General features: G+C 46.9%; 1 protein-coding gene across 3 annotated transcripts in view; it reads left to right on the top strand.

Annotated features, from left to right (window-relative positions):
• The window catches only part of TIAM1 (TIAM Rac1 associated GEF 1), a 383,207-nt gene that overhangs the window by 89,259 nt on the left and 272,257 nt on the right, over positions 1–21,691 (top strand). Inside the window, exon 1 of one of the 3 annotated variants that reach the window (XM_059392242.1) lies at positions 21,244–21,427. The exons of the other annotated variants lie outside the window; for them this stretch is intronic. The gene's annotated coding sequence lies outside the window, so the exon portion shown is untranslated. Of the gene's footprint in view, positions 1–21,243; positions 21,428–21,691 lie in introns of those variants that run through there. 3 annotated transcript variants of the gene reach the window in all.

The raw sequence follows: 21,691 nt of genomic DNA, 5'->3' as shown, positions 1-21,691 counted from the left end.
CCCCCCCCCCCCCCCCCCCCCCCCGCCGCGAGCCTCCTGACAGATGCTCACTGTCCTGGAATTCTTTAGTCATCTTTCCTACAACCACAAGGATGTCAGGAAATCAACACTAACACGTGACTACCTCCTAATCCTCAGACCCCAGTAGACTGCGCCTGTCCTCATCACGTCCTTTATACGCCGAAGGATCCAGTTCCGATTGTATGTTGCATTTCCTTGTCATGGCTCTGAGTACCTGTTATGAACCGTGCTCCATTGTAAACCCTTGGAATTTATCAGCAGAAGATACAGACAGAAATCTGTCCTTGTGAGGCTTGTGTCCTAGCAGGGGAGACAGAAAAACAGAAAACATGACAACAACTACTGAATCTAGTCCAGTGGCAGCAGGGGGCCAGATGCCCGGAGAGCTAGGGTTCAAGGCAGCTTTAAATACGCTGGGTGGGAACTGCCCTGATGACGAGGGGCTTCTGGGCAAACACCAGGCAGAAGTGTGGGTTTTGAGAATGGATATTCTGGGAGTAGATAGGAAGAGTGGGTTAGGAGGCCGTGAGGAGGGGGGCCGCCCCACTGTTTCTGAGTGAGGAGGCCCTGTACGGTGGGCCAGGTCGTTCTGTCTCAGAGGACAGATAATCCCGCCCACCTCCATCCTTTTGGGCTATCTTTGTTTTCTTTTATTTTTAAAAATATTTCATTTATTTATTTGAGAGAGAGAGAGAGAGAGAGCATGAGAGGGGAGAGGTTAGAGGGAGAAGCCGACTCCCCGCCGAGGAGGGAGCCCGATGCCGGACTCGATTCCGGGACTCTGGGATCATGAGCTGAGACAAAGGCAGTTGCTTAACCAACTGAGCCACCCAGGCGCCCCTGTTTATTTTATTATTTTTTTTAAAAACAGATTTTATTTATGAGAGAAAGAGTATGCACAAGTGGGGGGAGGGGCAGAGGGAAAGAATCTCAAGCAGACTCTGTGCTGAGTGTAGAGCCCGATGTGACCCCATGACCCAGAGATTGTGACCTGAGCTGAAATCAAGAGTTGGGCACTCATCCAACTGTGCTCCCCTGGCTTCCTGGGCCATTTCTGTTTTAACCCATGGAAACTCCTCCATTATATGGCTGCTCCTTCCCTGCTTCTACCAACACTCTCTCTTGCCTCGATGAGTGATGCTTTGGACTGTGACTCTGTTTACCCTCTTGGCCATATTCTTTCTGGTTCTAACTTTGCTTTTGGCCCATCTTAGTTCCTTCCTTGCTCATGGGCTTTGGCTTTTGCTTCATCTTTCTTAGGACATTCTGCCTTTTTCTTTTCTTTTTTTAAAATTTATTCATTTGAGCTAGAGAGAGCATGAGCAGGGGAGGGGTAAAGGGAGAGGGAGAAGCCAGCTCCCTGCTGAGCTTGGAGCCCAACGTGGGGCTTGATCTCAGGACCTCAGGATCATGATCTGAGCCAAAGTCAGGTGCTTAACTCACTGAGCCAGCCAGGTGCCCCAGCACATTCTGCCTGTGAGGACTTGACGAAGCCCCTCTCCCCCAGTGGTGCTCACTCTGGATCCAGTATTGTTCTGGGCGCTAAGAGGTTCCTTGGTAAGGTAATCATCAGTAGTAATCTTGGGCAATGGTTACCATTATTTTTCCCATTTTATGAATGGAAGAGTTGAAGTACAGAGAGAATCCGTAACTTGCCCACAGCCCCCCAGCTAGGAAGGGCTCGGGCTTAATCCCAGGCATTTGCTTCCAGCACGCAGGCTCTCACCTACTGGGTTATGGACACAGCTCCATATCTGACCTTTGCCCTGAACTTGAGCCCAGTCACTCCAGTCTGAGAGATGTGTGACAAGTAACCACAAACTTGGGGTCTTAACACACACTTATGATCTCACCGTTCCATGAGTCAGGAGTCTGGCACAGTGTAGAGGGTCTTAAGGCTGTGGTCAAGGTGTTGGCCGGCCGCATTCTCATCTGGAGGCTGGCCTGGGGAAGAAACCGCCTCCGAGCTCATGCACACGGTGGGCAGAATTCATTTCCTTGGGGTGGTGGGAGCGAGGGCCCTGGGTTCTTACTGGCTCGTGGCTGGAAGCCACCCTCCTCTCCTAGCAGCCGTCCTCACTTCCTGCCACGTGGCCCCCTGTAGAGGCCGTTCACAGCCGGGCACTTGGCTTTCTAAGGCCCTGCCTGCTAAGACAGGATCTTCTATAAGGAGACGCAATCGGGGTGACGTCCCATCGCCTTTGCTGTAAATTAAATTAAATTACATTAAATTAAGCTCAGAGGCCCTGCCCACAATTGAGGCAGGGGGGGGTTGTACAAAGGTCGGGGTGTCAGGGGTTCCCCGAGGATATTTCCTCCATAGAGCAGCTCACTGATCTGGGAACTTCAGCTTGAAACCAGACTCAACCATTTCTCCTCTTCCAACTCCCATATGTCTATTAGCATAACCCCTAGTCTTCCAGCCCCGGATTTGTATCCTGAGTGTTGGTGTTGACATCTGTTTTTGTCATTTTATTATCTGTTCACTTACTGAGTCCTTAAATTTTCCTTGAGAGGCCCTGACTTTCGTATCTCTCTGTCTCTGTGTGTCTGTCTGTCTGTCTGTCTCTCTCTCACACACACACACACACATATACCCACACACACACACTGAACTTCCCCAGAATCTGGTGTTAGCCTGATTGTCCAACCTTTTCCCGACGAGCAAGTTGCCTCATTCCCACATTTCTGCTCCGATAGTTCGGAGCTTGTCTGTCCCTCCAGGAGAATCCTCAGCAGCCCCTTCTGGTTAATGCTCAGAAGACACCCCCACCCCCCATCCCAAGCCTCCTGATCATTCCTTTCTCTGAATTCCACTTACACCTGGTGCTTTTCACCAATTCCCAGACCCCCACCCCGCCCCGCCATGTTGAAATCATCAAGGTCCCTCGAATTGGATTATTCAACCATGTATAGACTTGGCTAATAACTTCCTTATACACAGTACTTTTTTTTTAAATTAAAGTAATGTTGGGTGAATTATTGGAATTAAAAAATTCACGAGAAAAATATGATTTACTAAATGCAGCCTGCTCTTTGGCAGTCTGAGTCGCCCAGCACGCCCGTCCCTTTTGGCTGGCAGTGTCGGTGGCCGGGTGTCCCAGCCAGCGACAGGCGTGACTGATGGCCGGCGGTGGAAGGCCTGTGGCCCACTTGACTGGCCGCGCCTGCTGCCTGAGGCCTGACCTATGCTCACCTCGGGGCTACAGATCAGCGCAGATGACAGGGTGAAATGCAGTTGACGGGGTCTGTGCCAGCACGTGGGGCCTCCGCCTTCTCCATCTCACACGCACCCTTTTTCTCGCAAGTTCTCAGGTTAGCGTCTTGGCTTCATCGGCTTGTGGGTTGAGGAGGAGCTCTCTGATGATGTCCGAAGGCCCCGGGGATTGTTTCCATGGACTCTCAAGCAGGGAGAGGCCCCCGTGATCCCCGGGGCCTCTCTGCGGCTTGGAGCTGCTCTCTGGGATGCCTGCTGTGTGTGCTCTGCACTTGGCAATGGCCCGGGAAGCAAGAGGCAGAGAGAAAGCACGCGTTCTGCCTTGAAGGAGCTTAGGTCTGGGTGGGAGGCAGGGGAGGAAGAGCTGCCCTGGTCACACAGGACCTGCTCCCCACAGAACATGAGGGGACCTCGCTGGACAAGTGTCTTAGGCTTGCTTCTCTGGAGTAGGAGAGAGTCCCTCTTGTTGGTGATGGGGACGTTGGGAGGGGTTCCTGTAAAAGGAGATCATTGCGGGGGATTATGATTCTTTCCTTGGGCTGTGAAGTTGTCTGGGAAGGGGAGGGAATAGAGTCCTGTCTCTGGGTCATGACATCTGTTGGGGAGAAGGATAGAGATGCACTGCAGGGCTCTGCGGCAGCCTTCTTATGTGTATCCTTCTGACATCCATGAGATTCTGCTCTGAGGGGAGGGGCGAGGCCGGTGGGCTGGCAGTTGCTGCCTAATAGCAGATCCGTTGCCCAAAGGAAGACCCCCCGCCCCTGCCACACACTCCCCAACCCCAGGCACCTTCCTTCTTCATCACAGCCTGCCGGACATGGCATTTCTGTCTCATGCATTTATGCCCGTGTGCCTGCTTCCTGCTGGCTCTTGGTCGATCCAGAGGGAGCCCTCCCGGTGCCAAATCCAGCCCCGCCCAAGACAGAAAGTGGGGGTTGTGGCAGTTGCTGGGCAGTTTCTTTGTGGAAGTAAACTGCTATTTTTCTGAGTGGACACTTTGTGGAGGGCACTAGTGGTGAATGAAAAACAAAACATCAGCTACTGATTTATTTATTCATTTTTTTTTTTCAGCATCGACTCTGTGTCTGGCATTGGATTATATGCTGACTGTCCACTGCTTCATTTACTCCCCAGAGCAGTCCACATAGGTGGCCACCATCAGCATATTTGCTGTTGCAGATGGGGAAACTGAGCCAGGGAATGGTCAAGTACCTTGGTCACAGGGATCCTTAGGAGTGGAAGCCAGGGGACTCACCTGGGTAGAGTTGGACTCTCGTACCCCCAAAACTCATGGCCAGAATGGGGGGATTTTTCCAGCCCGTCTTGTCTTAGTTGTCTGTGCCTTCTGGGAGTGGCCACAGTTCTGGATGTGGAGTCCTGAGTGTTGGGGAGGTGGGACCCCCATATGGGAGGTGGTGTTGGGATGAAGGTTTCTTCTTCTTCTTTTATTTATTTATTTGGCAGAGAGAGTGAGAGATGGAAACACAAGCAGGTGGAGCAGCAGGCAGAGGGAGAAGCAGGTTCTCTGCTGAGCAGGGATCCCAACGTGGGGCTTGATCCCAGGACCCTGGAATCATGACCTGAGCCGAAGGCAGATGCTTAATGGCTGAGCCACCCAGGCGCCCCTCTACACTATACTTCTATCTTAGATTCTAGCCTCTAGTCTTGGCCAGGGAGGATGTTTTAATAATGACCTGTGTTTCTCATGTGTTTATATTGGGGCCTGTCATACTTTCAGTGTTGTGATGATTAATTTTATGTATCAACTTGCCTGGGCCACCTGGTGTCCATGTGTTTGATTTGATTTGATATTTTTCTGAGGCTTTCTCTGGGGACTTATATATATTTTTTTTTCTTAAAGATTTACTTATTAGAGAGAGAGTATGGGGTGTGGAGCAGAGGGAAAAGGAGAGGGAGAGAGACTCTTAAAAGTGGACTGTGCACTAAGCTTGGAGCTCGACATCGTGACCTGAGCTGAAACCAAGAGTTGGATGCTTAACCGGTCTGAGCCACCCAGGCACCCCTCTGAGGATGTTTGTGAATTGAGGGACTGAGTAAAGCAGATTGCCTACCTAATCTGGGTGGGCCTTGTCTAATCAGTTAAGGAACTTGACTAGAACAACAGCAAAATGGACCCTCTCCTAAATTAGGGGCATTCCAACTGCCTGACTACCTTCAAAGTGGGACTTCAGTCTCTTTCCTGCCTTTGGCCTTGGACTGGAACTATACCCTCCGCTCTCTTGGGTCTGCAGCTTGCCAGTGGCAGCTCTTGGCTCTATCAGCTTTCGTAACTGTGTGAACCAATTCCTTAACAAATTAGTGTGTATGTGTGTATCTATATATGTAGATACATGTATATATATGTATGTACCTGTGTGATACACACACACACACACACACACACATACACACACACACACAATTTAAAAAAAAAATTTCTAAAAGTTAAAAAGCTCTTTTCTCTCTCTGGAGAACCCTGACTAGTATAGTGCTCATGCCAGATCACTGTCCATCTCCTCCTTTCTCGGGTCCACAGTCATCCGAATGCAGTTCCCACGGATGCTACCGGAAAGCATCTGAGCCAGAGCTCTCTACTTCCATGTGGTTTACCTGCCTCCTTTATCTCTGATCCCACAGCTCGGGGTTAAACTCAGACAGCTCACCCTCACGCTCCTCCTCCTCGTCCGCAGGAACATTTCTTCCCCTTTTTCTGCTCGCTCTGTCTTCTCTGCTCTTTTCTCAGTCATTTTTCTCCTCTTTTCCCCTTCTGCTGGCTTTCCATATTGTCCTATTTAGGATCTACACTGTCCCTAATCATTGTGGTTTATGAGTGTTCAGCATAGTATTGGTATCATTATCGTCAGCTGACATTTTTTTTTTAAGATTTTAAAAAAATTTATTTATTTGAGAGAGAGACAGACAGAGACAGTGACAGAACAAGCAGGGAGGAGAGGGAGAAGCAGGCTCCCTGCTGAGCGGGGATCCGGACGTGGGGCTCGATCCCAGGACCTTGGGATCATGACCTGAGCTGAAGGCAGGTGCTTTTTTTTTTTTTTTAAATTTAATTTATTTATTTGACAGAGAGAGATCACAAATAGGCAGAGAGGCAGGCAGAGAGAGAGGGGGGGAAGCAGGCTCCCTGCTGAGCAGGCAGCCCCATTCGGGGCTCGATCCCAGGACCCTGGGATCATGACCTGAGCTGTAGGCAGAGGCTTAACCCACTGAGCCTCCCAGGTGCCCCTGAAGGCAGGTGCTTAATGGCTGAGCCACTTGGGCACGCCTTCACTCGAAATTCTTAATAATAGTCTCAGGCCACTCCAGAATTTCCAAGAATGACTGGCCACCCTGTTTTCTTCTGATTCAATCTGCTTTTCTTCAAGCACCCGCATTTACGATGAATAACGTATTTCCTTTTGATCTTTACTGTTTTGCTTTTGTTGGACGGCAAGACTTGCAGCTTTTCTGTTTTTAGCATTTTTCATCACAGATACGCAGCACATCTGGATCGAAGGGGCCTCGGTGGGCTGGCTGGGAGGGGGCCAGTGCTCCGGTGAGGCCCGTCATGGGAGCGGAAAGCCTTTGTTGTCCCACGTCCCGACTGTGGTGGACGGACTGTTTCCCCCAGTATGCAGGGGACGCTCTGTGTTTCTTCTCTGCCTTTTTCTCATTTACACTTCGGCGCTCCCTGGTCTTCACCGGGTGGGACCCATCATCTTGCTCTTGGTCATGCGGTGCAAGCTTCCCTTGCCGGCCAGGTGAGCTCTGTGCAAGTGAGCACAGCGCATCGTGGGGACAGATGGCCTGAAGTGTGCTGCCTCTGCCCTGGGAGGGGGCCTCGGGGTCACAATGCACGGGATAGCCAGACCTTATGTCCCAGTCTTCAGTAGGTAACTGCAAGAGGCTGCTTAACATCTCTAGCTGCAAAAATTGTGCAGAGTTAGTTTACAAAAACTAACCAGCTACCAAAAAATCCTCCTGAAGCTACCCTCCCTCGTACTCAAACTGAAAATGCAACCGGCAGACCTCTCCAGCCTCTCCTTGGTTGCCCTCCTCGCCTTGGCTGCCTCGGTTTCCCTGGGTTGGGTAGGGCTAATTGATAAATTCAGTGGATCTATGCCAACTTGGGAAGTAATGGGTGATGGTGTCAACTCTTGGGCTTTTTTAGTAAGGATTTGGGATATTGTAGTCCTCTTTGGAAGAGAACATGTTTTTGGTGTTGGGAGGAGTTCGTGTCTGCATTCTCTGCCAGGGAGGTGGTGAGGGGCCATCGTGTGTGACAAGATTTGGGATTCTGGGGGACACCTGGGTGCCTCAGTGGGTTAAGCCTCTGCCTTTGACTCAGTCAAGATCTCAGGGTCCTGGGATCAAGCCCCACATCGGGCTCTCTGCTCAGCGAGGAGCCTGCTTCCCCTTCTCTCTCTGCCTGCCTCTCTGCCTACTTGTGATCTCTGTCAAATAAATAAAATCTTTAAAAAAAAAAAGGGAGTTGGGATTCTGTGTGGTTGCTACAGGTCTGAGTCTCCGTTAATTGGAGTCGTAGGTGACATCCAGAATGGCAAGGGGAAGCTTAATGTTTCCTTGATTTACTAGACCATTTCCCATAAAATTTGCACTTTCTATGAGGAATCTTCTGGAGCAAGCATTGCTCCTCCTTCAACAAACCCAAAAGGCAATATAATAGAGCTGTGGTAAAGGAACATTCTAGAATACACTTTTACTCACCACAGTAAGGCTTGTTGTGGCCTTATAGAATGTGAAAGCTCACGGAGGCATAGTGGTAAAATGAATTTAGATCCTTTATTTTACAGATTAAGAAACTGAGGCCCTGGAGTTTAAGTGTTTTGCTCACAGTCCGTATCCACTCATCCCTGTAGACTGTTTCTTACACTAACCTGTGACATTCGATGCATTCCCTATGCTAGGTGGCATTTCCCACAGAGACGTTACCTTGTTGTTACTGATCATAAAATTGTCTATAGCAAGAGCAGTAGTTGAATAAGTATTCTCTTATTCTTAGAAAAGGTTGCTGACATCCATTTTTTTTTACTGTTAAATATTTAATGGCAGACTCCAGTAAATTCGGATATTGGATCATTATTTATCCGAGGTTCTGATAAACGGCCCAGTCTCATTTTCCTCCAGCTGCCAAATTTTGCCTCGGTGCTGGTGAGGAATGTAAATATGCAATTAATATTGTAGCAATCTGTCATCTCTCCCGAATTTTTTCTTTATAAACTCCCAGAGCATGGGCAGGAAATTGATTCGTCGTGACCCCCTGTGCTTTAAAACCATCGTGGTGTTGTCGACATGTTTCACTCCTCCTCTGGGATTTAATGCAGTAAGGAATTGAGTAGCCGCCTGCCTTTATTAATCTGTTCCTTTTAAATCGGGAAGCTGTATTCCTCGGTTGCTGTTTTCCTGTGCGGGTACAGGCTCTCTCTATGCTTTCGCACGTCAAGAAGAGCCAGCGCAAAACCTTCATGGTAGTGCCTCTGCTTTGGAGACTGAATTAAAGTCATTTGACAACTGCTGTTAATTTCTGCTGCGGTGTCTTTTACACTGTCCATATCCATACAGGTCCTGTTGCTGGGAGCTAAAGGGGTTAGGATTGATTTTCCTGGATTTTGTTCACTTAATGCGATCTCATCAATTTCCATCCTCCTGGCTGTTTTAATTTGTGACCGAGGAGGGTCCGGGGATGAATGGCTTAGAGACTGTGACTTCTCTGGCTCTTTGGGAGGTAGCGCTGCATGGGGTCAGCTGTCTTGAAATATGTTGTAAATGCCTTGCGTGGGAGCCAGCTCTGTCCAATGTTTTCGATTATGTAACGGGTCAGATTTATGTGGCCTTCAGTGAATTCCAAAGCCTAGTGTTTTAGGGATTTGCAAGAGGGGTCGGAGCACTGTTCATCTCCTGGAGAATGTGAAAATGTGGAAAACCATGATAATTCAGGGCTCAATGGAGAAACCATGGCTATGTAGTAGGGTTTTTAAAAATTTTTTTTCTTTTTGTCCCAGATAAGCATGTCAGAAATTATACTTCAAGAGCTGAAGGAGATTCACAACTTGGGCCAGGAGAATCTAAGGTCTGGGAATTTTATGCCAGTAGTGGTGGTGGTGGGTCAGGTGAATTTCTTACAAGAGGATATTTAAACTGGTCAAGTGGGGTGCCTGGGTGGCTCAGTTGGCTAAGTGTTTGTCTTTGTCTCAGGTCATGATCCCAGGGTCCTGGAATCGAGCCCCATATAGATATAATATATATACATAATATGTTATTATATATATTATATATATATAATATATAATATATATAATATAATATAGATAATATATATATATATTATATTAAATATATTATATTTAATATATTTATATATATAAAACTGGTCAAGCGAGGCTTGCTGGTCAATTAGATCTTCCAACGGGCCACTTGGCAGGCGGGGGAAGAGGCAGGAAGCAGGAGAGGGCCCCGAAGGAATATTAATACTTAACTCTGCATGATTATTTGTGAAAAGCCAATTTCAAAGAAACCAACCACTTTTTCAAAGGGCAGAGCAGTAAACTGGTGAGGATATACATACACAGAAGAATGGCGTCATAGACTCTGAGCCCAGTTCCGAAGGGTTTGGACTGTCGGGGCACGTGGCTCTCTAAGGTGAGGGTCTTGTGGGAAAAGTTGCCCCCGCCCCGCATTGTTTTATAACGTCTGGGGAGCTCGCCCTTAAATGTCTGTTCATATTCCTCGCCCAGTACTGGAGGGTCTAATTACTCCTAATGACTATAGGCAGTTGGGGAATCTGACAGGCCCAGCCCTGCCCCACATCAGGCTTGTGTGTAACCCGTTCCTTCCCATACTTCTCTTTCCCTTTGTTCTTCAGGGGTAAATCTCCGACACGAAGGGGAAGAGTCCAGGATTTTTTACTTTTTAAATAGGGATGCTTCCTGATTCAATTGCTCTAAGGTAGCGAGAAGTTGCGCTCAGTCGGGATAACGTATGTATAGAGGGACACAGTTGAATTGGGTATTTCGTTCCCTGAAACGCTGCCTCGAACCTGACTGATCCCTGGAGACTTTCTAGTCCTGGCTCTGTCGGTATCTGCCTGTGTGGCCGGCTGTCGTGGGGGTACTTCTCGCCCCTCAGCTTTTTTTTTTTTTTTCCTTTCCACATCTCAAGGAGGTTGTTAAAGTGCAGAATTCCCGGGCCCTACCTTGACAAGATCTGTCTTAATTGGGCTCGCTTTTTGACTAGACCTTGACCTTGGCCCCTAGTTCTCTCTTTGTCCTGCCCAGCCTGGCCTAGTCTTCCGCAAAGAATCCTGCTAACTTATCCCCACCCTTAATATCTGACCAAATTCCTTGTCCCCCACCTTTGATATCCCGGGCCTGCCTTTAACAAGAATCCCGTTCGGCCCGTAGTGCAGGAAACCCCCTGGTACGGATTTTTCTGTCCACCGGCCCCTGCATCCTTTGCTATAAATCCCCGCTTGTCCCTGTTGTATTTGAGTTTGACCTCGCTCCCTTACTGCGATACTCCTGTTGGTGCTCTCTCCCACACCCAACTATGTTAGACTTTATTTATAGTCACGTTAGTTAATATATAGTATATTTTTAGTTCCAGGGGTAGAATTTAGAGATTCATTAGTGGCTTCTAACACCCAGTGCTCCTTATATCACATGCCTTAATACCCCTCCCCCGCAATTACCCCATCTCCCACCCACCTCCCCTCCAGCAACCCTCAGTTTGTTGCCTGAGTAAAGAGTCCACTCCTATTGATCATCTCAAATACGGTCTTCCTTGCCATTTTAACAGCTGTCAGAATAATTTCTTCTTCAACAGTCTCTAGATTCTTACTTGATATGTTTAAGACAGGACCCTGTCTATGTGTTATTAGCTAGGGAAAGGTGACTTTCTGAAAGAAAATCCAAAAGTACAGTGGTTTAATCCAACAACAGTTTATTTATTTTTAAAGATTTTATTTATTTGACACAGAGAGAGAGAGAGATCCCAAGCAGGCAGAGAGGCGGGGGGGGGCAGGGTGGGGGGAAGCAGGCTCCCTGCTGAGCAGAGAGCCCAATGTGGGACTCGATCCCAGGGCCCTGAGCCCAAGGCGGAGGCTTAACCCACTGAGCCACCCAGGCTCCCAGCAGTTTATTTCTTATCCAGTCAAAGTTCTCTTCCAAATGTGATTCCAGGACGCAGTCTCCTTCTGCAGTGTGGCTCCGTCCTCTCCAGCGTGCGCCCTCCCCTGGTGGCCATATTCCTAGGAGTCAAATCATGGGACGGGAAAGAACAGAAAGGCTTATAGGAGGAGGCACGTTTTTTCCACTCCCATTTCATCGGCTAGAATCAAGTCACATAGTCACATTTCTCTGAAAAATGTCGGCTGGAGGAAGAGGGAATAAGTCTGTTAAACACCAGCCCACCCATCTTCATTTTCAGTAAGTGTCCATGTAATTCTTGGGCCCCACCTTGAGAAACAACGTAGGTAATGATTGCCAAGTATCTTCTAGACCCAAGGTTCTGGGGTCCTGTCATGCTGGGATTAATCACACAGAAAAAAAAAGTGAGTCCTTCCACAGTGAAGAGAGAAGTTAAATGAGCAAACAAAATTCAGTTGATTTTTCTGCCCATATTTGAAGTTTGGAAAAATGTGTTGACCTGTTCTGACCAGCTGGTTAAATGGTCAAGGATATCATCTCTTTTTCCCCATGGGCCATAATCGTCTTGCTGATACTCCTCTGCTTCGGGAACATACTAGGATGCTACCTTCTAGTGCCTTCTTACATAATGGGGTCCTGGGGGCCAGAATGGGGAGCACAGGAAGTATGCTTGTTTCCTTTATTTATTTATTTATTTTAAAAATTTTATTTATTTATTTGACAGAGAGAGATCACAAATAGGCAGAGAGGCAGACAGAGTGGGGGTGGGGGTGGGGAAGCAGGCTGTCCACCGAGCAGAGAGCCCGATGCAGGGCTCGATCCCAGGACCCCAAGATCATGACCCGAGCCAAAGACAGAGGCCCCAACCCAGTGAGCCACCCAGGCGCCCCTGCTTGTTTCCTTTAGCAACGAACTACAGCAGATGGTTTCTGTCTTTCGTTCGCCTCTTTGAAAGCCATTGAAAACAGAAGGATTTTCTTAACCTCTTCTGCTTAGAATCATGAAGACTCTGATGGGATCTGCTATTGACTTGGTCATTTGTGTTGTGATTTTCTAAATGGGGCGAGTTTATTTTATTTTTTTGTGTCAGGAATCAGGTAGGGGCAGAGACGGGGCTGTGGAAGGACAGTGTGTCGTGATCTGTTTTTGCAAACTCCAGCAAGGAAGGTCTGTGGAGTGAGAAAAAATAATTTGGATCTGTGTGAGCTTTCGTTTGGGCAAATTGCAACCGTAAGGGGAAACGAGATGGTGAATACAGAGGCTCTGAATGAGACTCTTTTGGGTTTCTAGGTTGCTAGAACCTTCCGTTGCTAGGCTACTGGCAAATATGACATAGGCCCGTGGATGCTTTCTAGATTGAGTATTAGCTCACATCGATAGTCTACTTACTGCTTTTAGTCCTGGTTATTTATTACTATTATTCTTTAAAGATTTTATTTATTTATTAGAGAGAGAGTGAGAGAGCGCACAAGCAGGAGGAGCAGCAGGCAGAGGGAGAAGCAGATTCCCCACTAAGCAGGGAGTCCAACATGGGGCTCGAACCCAGGACCCCAGGATCATGATCTGAGCGGAAGGCAGACACTTAACCCACTCAACAACCCAGGCAACCCTATAGTCTTGGGTATTATTTGCTTATCCTAACTACACTAGAAGGTGTTAGTGCGATTTTATCTCTGTTCTACCAACTGAGGGAAACTGAGGCTGTGGCCCAGGGAGGTCAGTAGCTGAGCAAGGTTGCATTGTGGAGAATCGAGACCCCACTCAAAATCAGAAGTCGAAGTAACTCTTACTTTTCGTCTTTCTCCGATGGATTTGTTCTGCATTAGACCTTATATTCTTGTACAGCCAATGGCTTTTGGAGTGCGCCTTCTCTTTTTCTCTTTCTTTGCACATAGATTACATGGTGCGGAAGAAAGTGGTTCCATTTCCTTTCATGAAAATTATGGTTCTGGGGTTAGCATTGGATCCCGCCAGCTCTCTGAGGCCGTGTGGGCAGAGTCAGCTCTGGTTCTTACAGCCTTGGATAACATACAGCTTGCTCAAGTAGTATAAGAAGTTTATAATGAATGACTAGTCGTTATGTTTCTTTTGGGGATCATTTCATAGGAGGTTAGCAGTCAGATGCATCTTAAAGAATAGAATGCATTTAAGGTTTCCCGTTATTTTTCTTATGGAGTCAAGGGCAGATGGCGCCGGGTCCCTTCGAAGGCAGGTCGTCAACCCTGGGCCCATCCCCACCTCCTGTCCAGCTGTTTCTGGCAAATTAAAGGAGGCGACAAATACCCATTCCCAGCCCGTGGCAGACATCTCCAGTCAACTGGAGCCCTTTTCCCTGTCCCTGCCGTCAGGTGAACACTATCAATCAGTTATAGTCAGCAAAGGAGTGGAGACCAGATTCTCACTCCTGGTTGGTCACACCCCATCTTTATTATCAAATAACTGCATGGTTAATTTAATCAGTGGTTCTCAATGGAGTTGACAGTTGCCCTCTGGGAAACATTTGACAACGTCTGGAATTAGTTTGGTTGTCACGGCTTGGGGTTTGCTACTGGTGCCTACTGGGTGGGGGCCTGGGATGCTGCCAGACTCCCTACTAGGCGTTGGACCCCCGCTAGGCTACCTTCCCCATGACAAGGGATTAGCCGGCTCAGAATGTCAATAGTGTCAAGGTTATGAGACTCTGATTTGACCTTTGGAGGGCTTCTGAACTATTAGTAGGGAAGAAGGAGGAGGATATGGAAGAAAGATATCTGGAAGAAAGGGAGGAAAAGGATTTTACGCCTTAACTTGTTAGCTTAAGGTAGGCCTGTGCACAGAACTCACCCCGTGCCCTGTTTGAGAAACCCAGCATAGCGTGTCAACTCGTGGAAAGGATCACAAGTGCGTATGTGTGGCTTCGTGACACGGTCACCTCTTGGGCCTTTTTGTTGTTTGGTGCTTGGGGGGTTCGTAAGGACTAGGTAATGAGGGTAGCTGTGTCTTCACTTCTAACTGGTGGCTCTTTTATTATTAAAGCAATCTGAGATTTGGGCAAAGATCTACCCATTCCAAGCTACTAGAAGTCATCTCGCTGTCCAAACATGAAGAAAATGAGGGAGGCAGGCTGGGTCCGAGGACCCAGAGGGTTCCTTAGGATCTGTTGAGAGGGTCCTTGGCTTCACGCAGGATCGAAATCGAGCTCAAGGCAGGGGGAAGTGAGGACAGAGTTTACTGAGCAGTGTGGGTGATAGAGTGTGGCAGACAAGGGTGTCTGGGAGGCTCGGGAAAGGAGAGAGACCCTCCCCATCGTGTGGGGGTAGGGGGTTATTTGGAAAGGGGTCCAGAGTATGTGACCTTTCCGGCTTCCAGGGGAGGGTGTGATCAAAGCTGTCACGTGTTACCCCATGAGTTATCAGAGGTCATGGGGCTGACATTGGTGTAGACTGAGGTTTGTTTGAAGCTGACGTCCCAGCATGTTCAGGACCTGGTTCGGCTTAGGTGTTATTAGGCATATGAGGTTCTAGGAAGAAGCTCAGAGAATGATTAACTTTCTTGCCTTCATGTTGGAGTGGGAACATAGCCTCTGGTCTTCTCAGATGCAAGGTGAAATAGGGAACATGAGTGGATGGGACCTAGCAGAGAAACAGCAGAAATGGAGTCTTTCTAAAATGGAGTCCCTTCAAAAATAGAAAAGAAATAAAAAATAAAATAGAATAAAATGATGTCCTTTTAATTTCTCTCTCTCAAAATCATTAAGTAAATGATAGACTGTCCATATAACATAATTTAAATAAATTTTTAATGACATGGAGATGTTTTTAGGATATGTTAATAATGTATATAATACAATTTTAACTTGTCTATATTTATACCAAAAATACACTTGGAAGGGTTCCAGGTTCAATCGTAAAAGACTGCTTTCCCTATAGTTTGATGTATTTTCCAGACTTTTATTTTATTTATTTTTTTAAAAGATTTTTTATTTACATTTTCCAGATTTTTAATGAAGAGATTTTTGAGATGAGAAAAATGTAAATGTTTTAATGTTAGCTGCTGCGATGAAGTTTATTTATTTATTTATCTATTAGGATTTATTTATTTATTTGAGAGAGAGAGAGAGAGAGAGTCCGAGCTGGAGCAGGAGCCGGGGGAGGGGGAAAGGGAGAGTGTCTCGAGCAGACTCCCGGCTGAGTGTGGAGCCTGACGTGGGGCTCGATCCCATGACCTTGAGGTTATGACCTGAGCCAAAAACCAAGAGTCAGATTATTAATCAAAGCTGGACATACCAGATGCAGATACGTGGATGGAAAGATTTCTCCACCGTGGGCCAAGTGGTGGTGTAGGGTTCTGTGGGATTACAGAGGACAGTGTAGCCAAGCTTCTTTATGAATGAGGGAAGGCTTCATGGGCGACGTGGCACGTCAGAAGGGTCATGATGGCAGATGAGCGGTTTCCAAGGCGAAGGAGGGCTGAGAGACCCCAGGGCACTTTTCTTTTCGCTTCTTGGACTGTGGATAGCATTTACCTGATCCGTGAGTGGAAGTTACTTTATTTTTAGCCCTGTGTATAGCAGAGATGGGGGAGACCCGGGACTTTCTTCCCACTGGTCCTTTCCATGTGACAACTGGATCGATCAGTTCCCCTGAATTAATTACAGTTTTGTTGCATTAATTGATAAGGCACTTAGTGGCCCTATGGGCACCTATCTATAGAGTATTACATTCCTGGGGGCCCTGGAAGAAACCCCTTTTTTTTTTAACCTGTTGCATGATCCTGTGGCTTTAATCTTTAGGACTAAGCGCCTTTCAAAGGCTAACTTGAAAGAAGTTGAATGTTGGTTTTAAAGACAGGAAGGCATGTGGGTTCCACTGTTCTCTCCAAACAGGTTCAGTAGAGGCCTCACATTTTGGATGGAGTGTTGGTTAATCACCCAAGTTAGTGAGGATGCTGGAATTAACCCACTTGGAACCGAAGGGTGTCTAACTGGTCTGTTCAGGTTGGCCTGAACATCAGTCAGTTATGAATTTAGAAAAGGAGACCCATGTTGCTTGAGACTTTTAGTCATCATATTTGATTCATTCACTATGAACGAACAAATGAATCCAGTAATTCTTCATTGCCTGCCTCCTGTCTGCAGGGCCGGAGGTCACCTGTCCATCAAACTATTCCCTGGAGAGTGGGAAAGGCCAGGCTGTTCACAGATGCCCCAGCGGAGCTCCTGGCTTCCTTCTGGAGCCTGCAGGTCTTGACCTGAGTCCATCCCCTTCCCCTCATACCATGGCATTTGGGAATCAGAAAAATACAGGAGATGCAGCAAACCCTTAACTGTGATGGAAACACATCTGGGGGCTGATGTTGGGGTGGGGGGGCAACCACCTGTTAGAAAGAGAGGAAATCAGAAGTCATGATGAGGGCTCACCTCATCATGGATTTAGAGTCTAGCAGTGCTGGGAAGAAGGGTTTCCAGCTCTTGACCGTGGTCTTTACAGTGCTAGGGGATAGTGGCTTGTGGGTGACCATTTGTCCTCAGGAAATACGGGGTTCTGCATTTGGTGAGTGCTTTGGCACGCTCATTTCAAATGACAAGGGGGCAGTAAACCATCAGAGCATTGTCTCCTCCACTCTCCTGCCCCCCACCCCCCACTGGATTTCCTGTCCTGGGCACTGGAAGGGCTCTGATGTGTTTGTATCTGGTCTCTTAGGGGTCACTGTTCTGCACTCCTGTTCTCCAGTGTCTGAGAACCATTGTTTCATATATTTTGACTGTTTCTTTTCTTTTCTTTTTTTTTTTTTTAAGAAGTTATTTTATTTTATTTAGAGAGAGAGCGGGGAATAGCGGCAAGAGAGCGAGAGCATCTCCAAGTCAGCTCCACGTTCAGCCCGGAGCCCGACACGGGGTTTCGATCTCACCGCCCTGAGATCACGACCCAAGCTGAAATCAAGAGTCAGAGGCTCAAACGACTGAGCCGCTTAGGCACTCCTGTTTTGATCATTTTTTTACAATTATTTCTGGAGGATGGATACTCCCGGCCCCTGTTATTTTGTCTTGGCTGGATGTAGAAGTTCTGTAATATATTTGACCATGTTTTCTCTCTTTTTCAAAAGAGATTTTAAGAAAATGGAAAAAAGAAAAAGTCTGGACTTTAGGAAATATTCTCTAGTTGCGTGGTAAGTTCACGTGTGTGGAGTAGCGTGTTCCCTGACAGTCTTTGATAATTAAGTTGTTTTGTGCATATGAGCTGGGCTTTAAGATAGATGAGAGTGTAAGTCAATTATCACCTTTACCTTAAAGCATAATTAAAACCTCTCTTCTCAGCCATCAGGGAATCAGTTTTTTTCTTAAATCTGCTGCCTCTCCTTTGTATGTTTTGAGAAAATTGTTCTAAAAGAAAAGCCCGAGTCTCCAAAGTTCGGCAGGCCTTTCCCTGTCTTTTTTTACTAGAAGTCTGGACTACGAAACAGAATTGCAGGTCAAGTGTAAATGAAATTGCTTGATCTGTTTTTCCGAGGTTGTGTTCACAAATGGCATAACTGATGTGTGTGTTTCTTCCTCTTTATACCCAGTATGCTTGCTTAATCACCTGAATGTTGTAAATTTGGGGGTAAGGTGCATTTCTGAAGACTTTGGCTTTTAAATAAAAAGCAAGGTAAATTGAGCACTTCTGCCCAGTCTCCGATGATCCCAGCAATTATACGTGGCGTCGTTCCTCCTAGGGAAGTCTTTGTTAATTGTTCTAGGCCAGATTTTCACCCTGGAACACTTGCCTGTCTCCCTTGCTCTCAAGGGTTCTGGTTCTCAATTAGTCATCGACCTCGCTTAAGTTGTTTTTGACACAAACTGATATAGAAGGAAAAGAGAAAATAAAAGGCCTTTACTTCGGTGTTGGATAAAGACGTATGTCTACTAATTTTGGTTTGTATCCTGTTCCCTTTTGCAGTTTCGCTCAGCATTTCTTGGATTACCAGTAAAGCAGAGCACACGTCCCCCAAGGCCTTTTTTCTCATTCATTCTGCCACCAGAGTCATTTCTGCAATGAGTGGGTCTGATCATTGCCACTCCCCTGTGATGGCAGTTCCCGCACCCAGTGCTGAATCTGTCTGTGACACGGCTTTTTGGACCTCCCACCGTCTTACCCCAAATTGTTTGGATCATGGAGGACATTTCAGCTATAGGGCAGGTGTCTTGGTATTTCTGGGACATGCCCTATGTTTTAATGCCTCCGTGTGTTTGGTTCCATTGTTTCCCTGGAAAACCCTTCTCCCCGTGCCTCCTTCTCTCAAGTCACGCATGCCGGGACCTTCCCAGCCTTCCCAGGAGGAGTTGCTTCCTCTCTTGTTTAGATTCCTAGAACTTCCTCCCAAACTGGCGTGAGGGTATGTGTGGGAAGGTGATGTCTTTCTTATCGGGAGGGTCATTTATAAGCCTGAAGGTCAGGTTGGCTGAACGCTGCTTGTGGATTTCATGCTGCAGGTCAGCTGTATAATTGTGCAGGTAAGAGAGGAGGGACAGAAGACAAAATATAGCAGGGCATTTGGGAAAATGGCCTAGGCTTTACCATTGAGAACTTGGGAGCAAAATGACAGCCAAGTGTTCTCAGTCCATCTCCGATTTCGGGCTTCGTTTCCTGTTGCCGGGAGCAACAGAGGAAGGACAACAGGTTAGGTCAAGCGTGGAGAGCTTTTCACAAAGAGTGGGTACAAATAAAAGGAATTTTTGGATTTTTGACATTTTCACCTCGCGTTTATAAAGGTCTCCGGATTTCACAAAGGTATGAACAAGAAAACAGTCGTAAGATTTTGTGTAACTCTTCACATCGTGTTCTGTTGCATCTGAGTGATGGTAGCCGTATTATTTTATTTTATTTTTTATTTTTTTTCACATTTCTATTTATTTCTTTGACAGACAGAGAGATCACAAGTAGGCAGAGAGGCAGGCAGAGAGAGAGAGAGAGAGAGGGGAAGGGCAGTCCCTGCTGAGCAGAGAGCCTGATGCGGGACTCGATCCCAGGACACTGAGATCATGACCTGAGCCGAAGGCAGAGGCTTAACCCACTGAACCACCCAGGTGCCCCTAGCCGTATTATTTTAAACAGTAAAATAAATAAAAAATATCTTTAACACATTCTGAGCACCTGCTGAGCGCCAAGCGCTGTTCTTGGGCCTTTGGGATGCTGCAATGAATAAAGCACAGTACCCCCCTCCCCTCTCCTTTCAAGGATCTTCAGGTGTTTTCACAGTGTGGTCCCCAGACCGGCAGCATCAGCAGCATCTGGGAACTTGTTAGCAATACCCATTTTTGAGCCCTATCCCCAGACCTACTGAATCAGACACTGGGGAGTAAGGCCTAGCATTGTGAGTTTTAACAAGCCCTCCAGCTGGACAGATGGACACATTCCATGCGGTCTGGCCAGAGAGGCTGGACGCAAGTTGAGTCCACTGAGGGGTACCCAGGAAGAGGAGATTGATGCCCCTGGAGAGTCAGGTTGTGGGGAGGTTTTCAGATGAAGGAAGTTCAAATGAAGCCTGAATTGGTGGTGAGTGTTTCTTCTTCAGATGGATAATGTAGAAAGGAAGAGCGTTTTTAGGCCGAGAGAACCACATGTACGAGTGTAGAGCAATCCAAGGGATCACAATTATTATTGTTGTCATTATTATAATTATGTCATTATTATTGTTATTCTCAGGGTCATAAGATGAGGTCAGCTGGCAGGATCAGTAGCTGAGAAGTTTTTTTTTTAGATTCTATTATTTATTTATTTATTTGACAAAGAGAGAGAGATCACAAGTAGGCAGAGAGGCAGGCAGAGAGAGAGAGGAGGAAGCAGGCTCCCCGGTGAGCAGAGAGCCCGATGCGGGACTCGATCCCAGGACCCTGAGATCATGACCTGAGCTGAAGGCAGCAGCTTAACCCACTGAGCCACCCAGGCGCCCCAGTAGCTGAGAAGTTTTGACTTCTCTCCTGGAAAATAGCTGGAGAGTTTTTTTTTTTTTTTTTTTTTTTTTTTTTTAAGCAGTGAAAGGAAATAATAACAGATTTGCAATTCTGTTGGATATACACAAAAAACTAGGACCTTCTTTAAGTTGGAAAAAAATTCTTGGGATATATTCAAAACCTAACTGAAGGAGGGAAAAAAACCATCAAGAATTGGGAATTCAGTTCTGACTATTTATAATAATTCTTAAAGAATTAACAATCTTTTTTCCCATAGAGTCTTTTCTGTAGCAGTTGTGGTCTCACAGCAATATTGAGCAGAACGTCCAAGTTCCCCGTTTACCCCTTGTCTTCCTCACGCCCCTTACATGGCCTCCCCCTTCATCAACACTCACAGCCAGAGTGGTACCACATTTCATCATCCAAAGTCTGTACTGTGTACGTAGGGCTCACTCTTGGTCTTGCATATTTAATGGGTTTGGACAAATTTGTGATGACATGGATTTACCATTCTAGTTATCATATAGAATAGTTTCACTGCCATGTCCTACCTGTGTGTCGTTCCCTCCCTCCCCCAAGCTCCTGGCAACCCTGATCTTGTTACCACTTCCGGAGTTTGCCTCTCGTGTGTCATAGAGTCAGACTCAGTCTGTACCCTTTTCCCATTGGTTTCTTCCACTTAGTAATATGCATTTACGTTTCCCTCATGTCATTTGGTGGCTTGACAGCTCTTGTCTTTTTAGCCCTAAATCATATTCCATTGTTTGGATGTACTACAGGTCCTGTATCAGTTCACCTGCTGGAGGATAGCTGAGTTGCTTCTAAGTTTGGGCAGTTATGAATAAAGCTGTTATAAACAGCTGTGTAGATTTTTAAATTTAATTTTATTTATTTTTATTTATTTGACAGACAGAGGCCACAAGTAGGCAGAGAGGCAGGCAGAGAGAGAGGAAGGGAAGCAGAGCAGAGAGCTCCCTGCTGAGCAGAGAGCCTGATGCGGGGCTCGATCCCAGCACCCCGAGATCATGACCTGAGCCGAAGGCAGAGGCTTAACCCATTGAGCCACAAGGAGCCCAGTGTGCAGATTTTTGTGTGGACAGAAGTTTTCAGCTCCTTCAGGTAAGTACCTAGGCATGGGATGGCTAGTCTGTGTATAGTAAGAATTTTTTTTTTTAAAAGATTTCATTTATTTATTTGAAAGAGAGAACAGGAGAGAGAGCGAGCATGGTGGAGGAGCAGAGGGAGAGGGAGAAGCAGACTCCCCATGGAGCAGGGAGCCTGACATGGGGCTTGATCCTAGGATATTGGGATCATGACCTGAGCCGAAGGCAGACACCCAACTGACTGAGCCACCCAGGTGCCCTGGAATGCGTTTGGTTTTAT

This window comes from Mustela nigripes, chromosome 2, assembly GCF_022355385.1.
Source record: "Mustela nigripes isolate SB6536 chromosome 2, MUSNIG.SB6536, whole genome shotgun sequence".
Lineage (NCBI taxonomy): Eukaryota > Metazoa > Chordata > Mammalia > Carnivora > Mustelidae > Mustela > Mustela nigripes.
This window is presented reverse-complemented; position numbering and strand designations above follow the sequence as displayed.